Source organism: Falco peregrinus, chromosome 2 (assembly GCF_023634155.1).
Source record: "Falco peregrinus isolate bFalPer1 chromosome 2, bFalPer1.pri, whole genome shotgun sequence".
In the NCBI taxonomy this organism is placed as follows: domain Eukaryota; kingdom Metazoa; phylum Chordata; class Aves; order Falconiformes; family Falconidae; genus Falco; species Falco peregrinus.
Window position 1 is genome coordinate 33208855 of NC_073722.1, and position 13782 is coordinate 33222636.

The following is a 13782-nucleotide window of genomic DNA, read 5'->3' on the forward strand; positions in this document are numbered from 1 at the left end:
TGAACAATAAACTCCAAATACTTAAAAGGTCCAGTTATGAAACCCAGACACAGAAAACAACCTTTCGTGCCCAGCCAATATAATCACTGTATTAAGGAGCTTGATTTATTGTAAGTGACGTCTGGCCCTTGCGTGTACATCTGATGTGTTAAGAACTGAGCCAGAGAATTAAATAAATTAAGGTGATTCACAGTCAATAAAAATCATCAGTCCCTAAACATGTACGAAGTTAAAGCTGCAGGGAACAAACAGCTGCGCTTGGTATTAAAGCTTAAGTTTAGTTCCAGTGTTAATACCAGCAAAATGCAGAATCACCCCTCATATGCTGTCTTTTATTACCAGATAGTAACAAAAATCAAAGCTTTTGCTCAAAGTGACAGTGTGCATAACTTGTATTTTTGGTATAGTGCACCTGCATCGAGGGGCTATTCTAACATTCACTGTATTACGTGAGAAGTTTAATCAAAAACCAGCAGATGCTAATGTCCGCTTAGCAAAGCATTTTGATTGTCATGGCTAAATAGATTTGTAAGGTGCAGTAGAAGTTAATGCACAAAGTGATCCTTCCGAAGAGTTTATGTACCAGTTTATCATAAGCTGTAAATTGCTTTTGGAAATGAAAGACGTTCTTATCTGTTATTAACAATAACATAATGACACTTAATGATTCTGAAATAGTTTCAAAGCTAGGGACAGGAATATGCTCATCTCAGTGCAACCCAGCACTCGTACAGTACTGAAATACTCAACTTGCAATCTCATAAGAGAAAAATGTGGATGCAATAACAAAACCATTGCCATAATATCCGTGCCATAACTAATTTGCTCTTCTGGATTTTTCATGGTCATTTTCACATCCATTAAGACTCCATCTAAAATGGCAGAGAAATGGTCATAAAGGTACCAAGAAACACCAGGGAATCAGAACATCCCATAGAGAATAGCAGGAAACCAGCGAAATTTAACCTACATGCGTACATCTTGCATGATCAAGAAGAGGCAATTTTAAAATCTGTTTAGTAAGCTCCTAGGTCTCGAGTTGTCCTGCCAATTTTCATGGAATTATTTGTTGGTGAAAGTACTATTTAAGCCAAGTAATGTAATCTCCAACGTCAACCTACGCAGTCAGACAATTACTGCAATTTTTACTTCTTCCACTATCCAGACACAAGAAATATATTATCAACTGATATTAAGTTGCCTAAAGCATGAAAACAGGAGTTTCAAGTATTCATTGTATGAATAACATAAAATAGCAATTTTGCAACATTACCTCATGAATGTGAAAGTTACAGATACGTTCACCATAGCCATCACGGGAGTCATGACACACTTGTACATGCGATGGACTCCAGTGGTTCCCCAGGTCCAACAGTAGCGGTGAAAGCTTATTCAGCTATACTTAAAAGCCACTGAAACTTAAGATAGAAAATAAGCAAGGAAACAAAGAGCAAAAAAATAATCCAGCCACCTATGTCGAGGAAACATTTGCCGAGTTTGTTATTTGCCAAACAGAGGCTCTATTTAGGCTAAGAACAAAGAACAGAAATCTGGGTCCAGTCTAACAAAAGCCTATGTTTGTTGATATCAGAACTGAACCCAAATTCCCTAGGTAATTCTACTCATTCTAGATTTTTTGCTAATTTCTTAGGGTTTGTTGCAAATCAAAACAGGAGCTCTGTGTGTGCATGTATGTGTGTGGGTGGGTGTATAAAATGTGTCAGCTCCACTTTCTTCGAAATATCCCCTGGCAGTTAATTAAAGAATGTGAAGTTTCCTGTGGATATTTTCAGAAGATCCCAGGTGATTTAGGAACTAATAAATTACTTTCACAGAGATCACAGAGATCTTTGCTTCTGACTCAAAAAGCACACTGTAAAATCCCATCTCACATTCTTGTGTTTTTAAGAAGTCATTATGATTTTTTTTTCCGCTGCTTCTTTCTTTTTTATAAAATATAATTTACTACATCAGCAAATATCCATTTGTTCCCCAGAAGATGGGTTTACCAGCTATATTGCAAGGTGCATATTTTTCTGTACTGCAGCGTAAAATCATTTCATGTGTGATATATTGCAGGAAGCTGAGCCAGGGAAATTTGCAGCCAATATGCAAATATTTCCTAGAGTACAAGTCTTTATTTTGCCCCAGTAGCCTTACTGCAAAAACTACAGTCAGTATGTCTTTGGATAACTTGTGGGTAACCACTGTAAGAAGGGGAGCTTTGCTCTCCCCAGAATCACTCACTTAGCTTGTCCTCCCACGACTGTAACGTGGTATAAGGAGTTCTGTCTCCCAAGTCAGTGCTAATCTTCAAAAATACTGCAAAGCCTCAGATTAATCTTGATGAGAAAAGGGATAAGTTCCATCCAAAACTAGATTCTTTCTTAAAGTAAAATCCTTTTATACCTCTCATCTGTAAGCAATTCACTTAATGCAAATCCTACTACTTGCCTAAGTAAAAGTGGCAAGAAGGAGAGGAACTTAATTTACCTTGGCAAAACTGGATTTCCTCTCTGATGACCTCCAACCCATGCCCCGGAAGACAAAAATACCATCTCATGCTGTGACCATCTCAAACTGAATTGCTCCAAGAAAAGAGCAAGCTGAACCACAATACTAGGTCAGAAAATACATGAATTAAAGTAAACCAGAAACGGTTAATTCACTAGTTCCAAAACTTTGCCTCAGGTTTGTTGGTTTCTTAATGGGTCTGGAGTTTTCATTTTAATTTCCTGCTCATTTTAATTTTCCTGGGAGCAACAATGACAATTCTAGGATTTATTACCATTATAAAAATTGTTTTGAAAGAAACTGTGTGACGGATTCATTCCTTAAAACTACTGTAGCTTTACTTTGTGTTGTGAAAATCAGGGTGGTAATGGTTTGTGTTACAAATGTATAAAGTAACATGAAATTCCTTGACTAGGAACATGTACGTCATTGCACTGGAATAACAAAAAAAAAAAAAATAACAATAGTACCAACAGTAATAATAAAATAATGTAATGATTATTTTGCATCTAGGCTAATGATTAGATATTCTCCAAGCAAATTAACATCATGCTCCTTCTGTTTGAGGGAAGAGCTCTTAGAACTCATCACAGATAAGTTCACCAACAAGTTACAACTCTAAACGCCTCTTCATTATCTGTAAGTCACAGGGCAATGGGCTTTAGTTGCATGAGAAGGTTCAGCAGACTGACACAGAACCAGATGTACCTTCAGAGATTTTCCCTGTTGTCTGTTGCAACGGGCACATTACAGCGGTGCCCCTCTGCAGGCAGCCAGTGCCCAGTGTGGTGTCCTATCATCCCGCTAGAGAGCAGTGACCAAAGCCACCTCATCAGATTGAGATTGGCACCTACTTGCTGGAACAGGCTGACTACCACCGTCCTCTACAGAAATTCAGCAATACTTTTGTACAGTCAATATCACCACCTCCTACAAATCATGTTTTCTCTCTGCAAGACTCATGTGATTAGCAGCAGGAGGATATTCCAGCTTTTTCTCCGGCATCGCCAATGCTCTCACCTTGCTCCTGGAACTGTTCACAGCAGGAGGCAGACGTGGTTCACTGGTGGTCTGTGCAGGAACAACCTCTCAAAACTGGACACTTTTCACATGAGTTTCTTGTCTGGTTCCACAAGGATCTTTCTCCTGCTGGCTCATGTTGCACAGTACTTGGTACTCTGTGCTAGATACCATCTTGTAATGACCCTGTAGCACCCTGGAAGCAACACCAGAACAGAGAATTTAATATTTTCTAATAATCACTAATCCTTTAATTTTCCTGTCCCTCAGCTTTACTTTTGTAAGCTGGGTTATTAGTACTTCTTTATTTCCAAGGACCATTACAGAAAAGAGTTGCATTACAGGCAAGTTTAATTTTCCCTTGTTTCAAAACTTGTGATAGTCAGATTCACTTCAAATCCAGTCACTGGAATGCTGACTGAAAGTGTCCTTAGAAAGAACTGTGAGTTGCATGCTAATTAATGTATGAAGATAGATTTTGGTATGTGGTTTGTATTTCTAGAAGTCATCTTCATGACTCCTTCAAAACAGTGTAAGGCTGATGATGAACCACGTGACTAAATGCACAGAACTTACTGATCCTTTAAGCAGAGTATTTTGGGGTTGATCTCCTACCTAAACATGATTTTAACAATTTTACCATAAAAATCTTGGCTCCGTCTTGTAAAGCCAGCTGGATATATACTATTTTCATTTAATTAGTGAAACATGAAGAAGTCTGGAAGATAAATGGAAAAATTTGGAATTGCACTGTTCTCATAAAACTGGACAGGGTAATAAAAATAGCAATACTGAACAGTTTTATAGGCTTTTTTTGTTGCAAAATGAAAACATACTTTTATGATAGTTGTGACCTGTAAGTGCTAAGATATGAAAGAGAAAAGTAGATCGTAAGTTCCTAGTAAATATTTAAAATGGGTTCTGCCAACTAGGTTTGAGTCAGGAAACAGCTGCTTCAAGGACTAGCATTTTAAAGAAGCAGACACAAGGAGTTACGCTTATGGGGAATATCCACATCACAAAGTGGGATACAGCGGTCAGACTTCTGAGGTAGTTCCAGCCACGATGGTATCCCCACATAATATGTGCTGGGCAGTACTGTTCAGAGACGCTCTCTGGGGACTACAACAGAGCAGGACTACATCAGCATGATGCTGGGCTTGAGTTAGCGAGTCCTGCCTCCGAGCAAGACCAAGTAGTGCCAACACTCCTTTGCCACAGTTACAAGCGTGCTACCCTGCAGCAATATCACAACTGCCGCCTTATCCTTTTACTTCAATGGCCTGAGTTAGGCAGGCACTTTTCAGGACTAACTCTCATTAAGGAATGAGCTGATGACTTTCAAAACCAACTTAGTTTTCTGGATGATTTTCTGAGCTATCTCAAATTAACAAAGCACTTCAAAATATTCCATTACAAAGGATCAAGCTGTAGTACATTCAGAGAGGTTTCCAGGTCACAGCAGGCACAAAACCTCTATTTCCAACCAGTGGAACCATCGAACTTCAATTGTGGATGTGAAAAAATGTCTCTGTCTTTCTCCCTTTCCTGCTAAAGGTGCCTGACATGCCCAGAGAAGAGCCATAATGCCTTTAACTAAGCATGATGCTTGCAATATGCAGGTAGCATCAGGGAAAGCATTCTCCTTTTCTGGAGGTGGGGAAAGAAAAGGAGAATGCTTTCTTGAGGGTGAAGACCTGCGGATATTCTGTAAGCCTTCATATCAGGGAAACTGCATGCAAGCATCCCAAGCAATTTTTCACTTGACAGAGGTAAAGAAAGCCTGCCTATCCTTTTTGCCCGTTAAACTCCCCTTATAATTTTCTGTATCATAAACTTCCCTTCTTTTTAGAAAAGCAGAAGGGAAAAAAAAGATCCATTTGGGGCACATTACTTTCAGATAAGTATCTACCTTCACTTATTTCAGTTTGTATGGAACATGCTTGACTTAATAAAAAAAAAAAAAAGAGAGATATAAATATCCCAGGATATAATGCTTTTTGCATTGTGTGAGTATAGACAAAATCAGCCAACTTAACACAGACATTGAGGACAGACTGTCACTCTAGCTAAACCTAGAAACATCCCAACAATCTGAAAACCTGTTCAGAACTTCCATTTTATAATTGGACTACTGCATGTCCAATGAGACACGAAGCCTCTGAAGTATGTTTAAGTTTTGCTGCCGAGAGAACCATTTGTTTTTCAGGGTTACAGCAAAACCTCTGTAGTATCATAAACTTCTTTTTTATAAACTGGCAAACATCCATTGAAACCAACAGGTTGGTTGAGGGGGCTGGTATTGTTGAAGGTACTGTAAACCCATCAAGTCACATCAGCTGAGTGAAAAAAATCTGTTCCAAGCAAAGCTAAAAAAAACCCCAAAGCACCACCTCCCCTGTACACCCCCAGTTAATGTTTCTGCACAGTCGAGGGAGACTTGAACCACCCACCTTTCCCTAACCTAAATGTACACAAAATCACAGGGAAAAAGAAAAGATGGCCACACCTAATGTATTGGCAAGAAGTGGAAAAAAAAGGAGAAAGGAGTCACAAATTTGCCACTTTGGGCAAAGCAGCTGGGCTGAAATATATTGAAGCCGATGTTCCACTGGGCTGGTAGACATGAAACTGCGGAGCTGGAGAGAGCGGTTACAGAACTGAACGAGTGCTGTTGCTCCTCCGCTGAGCCTTTAAAACACATCACAAGCATTCTCCTGGTTTGTTTCAGTGTAAGTTGACTTTAAATCATTCTCTGCAGGGATTTCAGTTGTATTTTCAGAGACGCAGTGAACTAAAATATTCTGTTCCCCTATTCAGTGCATTTTTTTCCTGTCTTTTCCAAATCTCAATGTCAGTATGCAGAGTTCTCCAAGTTTAAACTTTCAGGATGCAGTTTTAGACAAAAAAGATGTTTCAGTATTGAAACCTCTTTCTCATAATTTAGGCTGTAGATAGTCAGGTTTCAAAGTCAAATTCTATTGTGCAACTCACTTCAACACCTCTGAAGTCAGTTTTATTGAATTCAGACAGTTGTCATGATGATGAACCACTGAGTAATGGTTAAATCTGCATTCTCCAGCTGCTAATTTCAGAAAAAAATGCAGAGAATATAATGTCAAAAATACAGGAAAAGATCTGGAGTGAGCGCTTGTTCTGTTCATTACTTTCGCAAGACTCCTACACAATGAATTTCTTGGTATGTGTGAAGAAGTCATCTTTAGCATATGTCACTCCGTAGCCTCTAAGAACTGCCTAATAATCAGTAACTGGAGAGACTGAAAACTGATGCCATCTATTTCAGCACAGCAGCTGCCTAACAGCCTGCCTTATGATGGGGCTAACAGAAGCTGCCAAGGACAGAGGGTTCAGAGGACCAGCCCAGCCTCCCTAGCCACAGCCGTAGCTGGACAGTGACAGAGCACTGTTGGTCGCGCCACACACGAATCCTGCAGGAGGTATTAAGATACCCTGCTGCTGCCAATCCCCGCAGCGTAGTCAGTACAGAGAATGGCCCATGGAAACTCATTGAAAAAGGCAAAAAAGCTGCAGCTGACACCAAGGAAGGGCAGAGAGAAGCAGCAGGCACTTTCAGTCTGCGCTGGGAGAAAGTTGGTGACACTCGGTCACCAACAACTGAGGCAACACTCGGGGCACTTGACTTTTAAACATTCTAAATTTTGATATCAATCTGCATGTAATATTTCCAACAAGGATAATTTAGTCTTTGGGAATCTTGTTTATAATTAAGATGAAATTGCAGTCATTATTTAAATAAGTAAAACTGAAGAGGTTTGTGGGAACAGAGGGGAGTGACAAGGGAAAGGGAAATGTCATGAACCATGAACCTATAAACTTTGGTAAATTTGAATTACTGTATTACTAAGTTGTCCTTGATATAAAAATTTCATTTGTTTTCATACTTACAGAGATTTAGAGAGCCAGAATTGAAACACGGGCTGAATAGAATTGGACTGAAGTGCTGTGGAACACAAAAATTAGAATTTAAGTCACTAAATGGATTAGCTAGACAGGAATATTTTTCTGCACAGAAGAAAGATTTAGATTTTATTTTTCCAGCCTGCCAACTGACCTTTGATAATTCCTCTTGATGAACAGCATAAAGGTATTTAAATTAATCTCTGAAAAACAAGCCAGAGTCCCAATGCTCCTTTTGCTAAGTAACTATCTTAAGAGAAGTGAGCTGATGAAGACTGCTGTCCTGGGCCCTGCTCTTATAAACCCTTATGCTGAGTATTCATTAACTCAACCAATTTCCTTTTCTCTGAGACTTTGAGAGAGTGTGAGTCACTACTCATAATTCCTAAAGCGAATTCTGTTCAGAACACCTTTGTTCCTGCAGAGAGTTAACTTGGTAGTCATATAAAAGTGGATGCATCCCAAAGGCCCTATACATCCGATATGGAAAAAAAAAAATAATCCAGGTTAAAATAAAATATTTTCAAATCAGGTTGCTTTGAGTTATGCACAATAAAGGGGATTTTTATTGATAAGCTTTGTACAAAAGGAAATCCTCAAATTATTAAGGAGTCGGGACGTTGCCACGTGGCTGATTTGCTCTCTGAAGTTCAGCAGCACTGCCCACACTGCACACCACACAGCCCATAATCCATATCTACCTTTGTAATGTCCGAGGGCTTTGGTACATACACATGAGGTCTCACTCCTGCTGCTGGTTCTCTGATCCTCTTCTTTTCACCTACCCCTTCAATGACAAATTGCACTACTTGCAAGTTCCTTAGACACCTCGCTGCTGCACCAGTCTGTACCTAACACTAAGATCCAAATAGTAGGTGGTTTTGTGCTAGAACATCAATAGTATGTGTTCTCAGACTATGCATGATATTTACAGAGAAGACAGGTTATACAGAGAAAACAGTACTGGTGGTCATATCTGGGAGGGAAGCAGCTATGCTCTGTGTAACAGCAGGGTGTAAGAAAGCAGGAGTGCTGCGTTCAGCCCCAACTCTCAGGGTGAGGAGTTCAAATTCACACCATTTGGCAGGAGAAAAGTTCTGTGCTTAGAGAGAGGAGCTCTCTCTCTCTCTCTCTCTCTCTCTCTCTGTGGCTGAAGAAAAAGGAACCCAAGACCAACCAAGTGCAATGGAGCAGAAGAGATGATACACAAGGGAGTGCAGTATGATAGCAAGCATTTGTACTTGCAACGCTGGGTAGGAGAGGAGGCATTTGAGGTTCTGCTGTCACGCTGCTTCCAGGAACTGCATACAGGTCTGATGATACATGGTCCTCACTGGTGTCTTCACTCCTGCTCCATGAGCACGCTCTGAGCAGCAAGAGGAGGGTTCCTGTGCTTCAACTTGCAAATTCTGACAACTCTGCCAGTGTGAGAATCCACAGCGATGTGAGAGAGGTGGAGAATGGCTCATGCTCAAAGCCTGGCATTCCCAGCAGTGTTCAAGAGCCTGCTCCTCCTAGGCAGACCTGGAAAATTAACCTGTGCCTCCCAACCAGACAAAACACTTTAGAAGCTTTAAGAAATAATAAAAGAAGAAAACACTGGCTTTTGCTGTCCTTTCCTTGCCTCCATACACTCTCAGAATTTTTTTTTTCTTTTTTAAATATTTTTTTTTTTAGATAAAGAAGCATCTACTTACTTCTAGGAGCAATTATCTTCAAGGGCAGAAATCTCCCCCAGGACACCTGTATCTAGCCTCTCCGTTCTGAGAAAGGCATTTCAGCCATCACTGTGTTCATTTTGGAAGCTCTAGAAGCTGATTCATCTGGATCTTATTTCAAGGTGCCTTTCACTTCCCTGGAGTTCTCACGCGAGCCAGATGCTCGGGTTGGAGCACTACAATGTTGCATTTCTGGGTGTGAACACTGTCAGCTCTGGCTGTAGCAGCTTTGCAGTGCAGAGGAGGAACAGGGCTGGGCGGCGTGTCTGTATTTTCCATCACATGCACCAGCTGTTACTAGTAAAGGAAAGGAGACAGTTGTGGTGCTTTTTTCTTTCTTTTATTTTATTTTTTAACTAAGTAAGTTGGAGGAAGCATGTGCACGGGCAGGGAGTATGAAGAAGGGGAAATAGTTTAAGGAATACGATTGAACTGGGGTAGCTCTGAGACCACATATCCAAACAAGACTAGCACAAGTACCAGCAACAGCAGTCTGATCTCCCTAATTCAGCTGAACATCCCCCACCCCATCCCCTGCTTTTTCCTTTTTCACAGAGCAGAAAAAGTCAGTTTAAGGGAACTCCAGTCAAGAGCAAATTTGGTGTTAAAGAAGCAAAATAAAAATCCTGAATGTATAAGAAGATTAACAATAGAGGCAGATCTTACCTAAAGAATATTGGCATCTTTCCTGGTTAATGCAGGAACATATTAAACTGAGCAAAAGGCATTGAAGCAGCATTAGCCTGGTGCATAGCCCATTCTTATACGATTGTTAATGTTGGATTTTTGTTAGATGAACACAATTCACTCCCAGATAAATGGAGTATTTTATTCACTGGGTTATATCTCTGCTAGTTTAAAAAAGAAAATCTGTCAGAGCTTTATTTTTACCTTGCCAAGAATGCACAACCAAAGTGTTAACAGGCAAGGTATGTCCTAGCATGCAAGTTGGGTGTAAACAAAAAAAGCCATCAGATTTATCTAACTTTCAAAGTACATGCTCTATAATGAATACATTTGAAATGAAATCCCTTATTGCTTCAGAAGCAGAGATGATTACATCCCCCGATTGTTCCAAGCATCACAAAGTACACAAGACAATCACATGTAATTGGTATAAATTGAACATCCTGAACTGCCTGGAGCTTAATTTAAGAAAACTGAGAACAAGACTAAAGACCTATAAAATGTTAATGCTTTCTTGAATAGAATGCTGAATTTATATTGTATTCTTCAGTTTTAATTCCAAAACTTATTAAAGCTTTCTGTCCTCCTGGCTGACACATACTGTTATCCCATCTTCAAACACATACAACATGACCTTATGATTTGCTTTTGAAATTTGGTGGTCTTTTCATATAGACTGAAATATATCAAGTATTTTTGTGTGTCGTGTTTACAGCTAGGTGTTAATACCAATACATTAAGGGTAGAGCATAGACATAAATCATAAATTTAAGATCACCTGTACTGAAAAGAAACATTTTTTTGCTGTCAGACAGCAATGGGACTTCATCTTTATTTCAAAGCATCACTTTCCTGCCACTGTTATATTTTTCTACAAGAGGAATGAGCTATTGAGATTAATAATGTGGTCTAATAAGAGAAATACTAGAAAATGTTTATTCAGTAATTGTTTCTGCTGTTACAGTTTAAAGTTTATTGGTTGCTCCATCTAAAGATTTGAAGTGGTATTTCCCCTGTTATTCTTAGTTACCATTTCTCCAGCTGGATGTATAAAACAACTAGCACGCAGATCTGATGGGATGGTGGCCAGACACAGGATTCTGAGGAGGGGGGAAGGAAACAGGCTATAAGGAGGTAGGTCCTAAAGATGTTTCAGCTGGTGTAATTAAGTGATGACAGCTTTAGGGTCTATTTTTCTCAGTCAGTCCTAACCTGGCTAGGAAAGGTATCTTTCCTGTTTAATGCATTTTCTGGAATATCAGAAGAACTGAAAGCTCTATTGTGTCCAAATTGGGAAATTTTTTTCAAACTGTTGCTTCATAGTGATTTTAGATGTCATTTGCTGTTACTGTACTTTGAGGGGTGCTCTAAATTTATATATAATGAGCTTTGTATGAAAGAAGAAAGTTTCAACATGGCTGAAAGAGTCAACAGGTGAGGTATCTTTTAGAGCTTTTGATACCCATCGAGTCGATTTACTTCCATTCCTTGCATAGGAGTTCCATAACCCTGAATAACAAAGTTGATTTCTTTTAGAAAATTTGAGTTCTAGACAGTAAAAGCATTAAGTCAGTCACACGCTCTCTACCAATATAGTAAGATTAGTGTACGTTGTCACTTCCTGCATTAAATGGACACAGAAATCCATTACTGAGAGGACAGCAATTTCTGTTCTCAGCAACAAGGATCTTGATTAACAGAGCACATGCTGCAATTTAAAAAAAAAGTCTCAAAGGAGAGTCAAGAGATTTCTGTACTGGAACCTGATTAAACGTTATATCATTTTTATGGATTCCAAATACTATTTAGAGATCACGGATGGGAAAATCAGTTTCAGTTGGAAAGCGATGAGATTGTTTTACTCTATTATCTTTTGTTAGCCATTAAAGTTTATTAAAGATACCATAAGCTACATTATTCCTCCTCTATTTGCAATTTATAGTGGATGTGCCAGCAGAATACACTACAGCAGGAAATGCTGCCTAAAGCTAGCTAGTTATAAATGGATAAAGTCCATGCAGAAATGAGTATTAATCCTGCTTGCTGCTTAACATGTCTCTCTCAACACTTCTATACAGGTAGTATTTGATAACATAGTTCCAAAGATGAACTTAGTTCCTTGAAGATAACTTTAGAAACTTTTCCTACTTATACCAATTGTATCTGTAAGCAACGCAGTTTCAGTTTCTTCCATTGCTATAGTATTGCACACAGTACAAACCCAAAGCTCCTAAACCTTTTTCAGTACTGATATTCCTATGCCTTGTTGGGATCCACATAAATGAGGCATTTTCCCACGTTATCTTAGCTAACCCATCCTACAGGATTCTGCAGATATGACTGTACCATACTGGGACAAATCTGACAAGACTTGGTTCTTTCCCTTCAAAAATTGACCTTGGTCACAAAGGAGTCCTTTTTGTGCAGCAAGTGACTGTATAAAACCCTTAAGATGTGGCAAAATTCTTTCGTTCTTACATGTCCATAGCAAGGCAAACAGTCTTGATTTCCTGGTGCATTGGATTAACAAGTGCCTCAACTCCCCTCTGCTGAAACTATTAGACTTTGAAAAACGAAACTAAACTAAAAATAAAAAGACAAAAAAAAGACCCGGGTTCAGAGCAACATGGCTTTCTCATGGCTAAAGGGGCTTTCACATGGAAAGGCATCCTAGGTTTCGTTTTCTGATTCAGCAAACAATAAAAACAGTGGCTACTGGTTTTGTTAATAGTAGTTGGTTTGGCTTTTTTTTTTTTTTTTTTGCTTTACACGCAGATGTAAATCTTGTCCTCAGTTTTGTTCACATTATGCATAGCGTAAAGTCATCTCAGAGCTGTGTGCTTTGACATAGGCTTGTAAGGTATGATGATGCAAGTCTTGATTACAGTAAATTCTTTTTAATAAGGGGGGGGGGGGGGGAGGGGGTTGATTTGGGGCTTAAATACCCCAAGTGTAAATACTCAAATGCCCAAACTGAATGTTTGACATTATGTATGTTAACTCTGTCCAAAGTTATTTCTGCCTTACGATACAGTTTCACTCTATATTGGTATAATGGACCTTGTTCCATCCAGCCCTTAAGAGACAAGGGGTCGATGGGTATTCACTAGGTTATTTCAATCAGCTAGATTAGCCTGTTAGGGATCTGTTGTTTCTTTTGTTCATTACATTTACTTACAAAGCATACACATCACCATTCCCAGATCAGCACTGGTTTCTCCACAGACAGAAAGCTCAGACTTCCCCTGGACTCTGTGCAGACCCCGTGAGGAACACTTCACCTCCTCACACACACACTGCAACCACTGCTTTATCCAGCCCTGCTCTGTCAGTTGCCTCCTGCAGTATCTGTCACTGACAGTTCTGTACCTGAAGACGGCTATTCTTTAAGAGTATCCCCTTTACACTCCTCAGTTTAGTTCTCACTAAGCTCTCCCTACATGGCTTAGGCTGGGATCACAAGTGCTTACTTCAGCTATTATGAAATAGAGAAGAATTTTCCCCTTTTAGAAGGCAATTAGCTCAGCATATACATTGCTCATGAGGACAAACTTCATTAACAGAGGCTGTCATCTGGGAAAGGTAATTGATTTGAGTCAGTAAGGGTAGAGACGCAAGGTTCCAAGCGTAGAGGCACAACTTAAGCTGGTTTTGACACTAGCTGATTCCTGTTAATTTCCCAACTTGCTACTTCCAGAAGGGAGCAGGGTAGATAAATAATTTTAACACCATATATCCTGTTAAGCAAGTTTTGCAATAGGATTTGTCAGTCTTCTCATAAAGGCAGCAATTCTCTTCCACATTAAGTGGCAGAAACAAAAGGGAAAAAAAAAGTACATTTCACTTGCTGTGATACTGACATTTACTTTAACCCCAGAATGTAATACTAATGATTTTCTTTTAA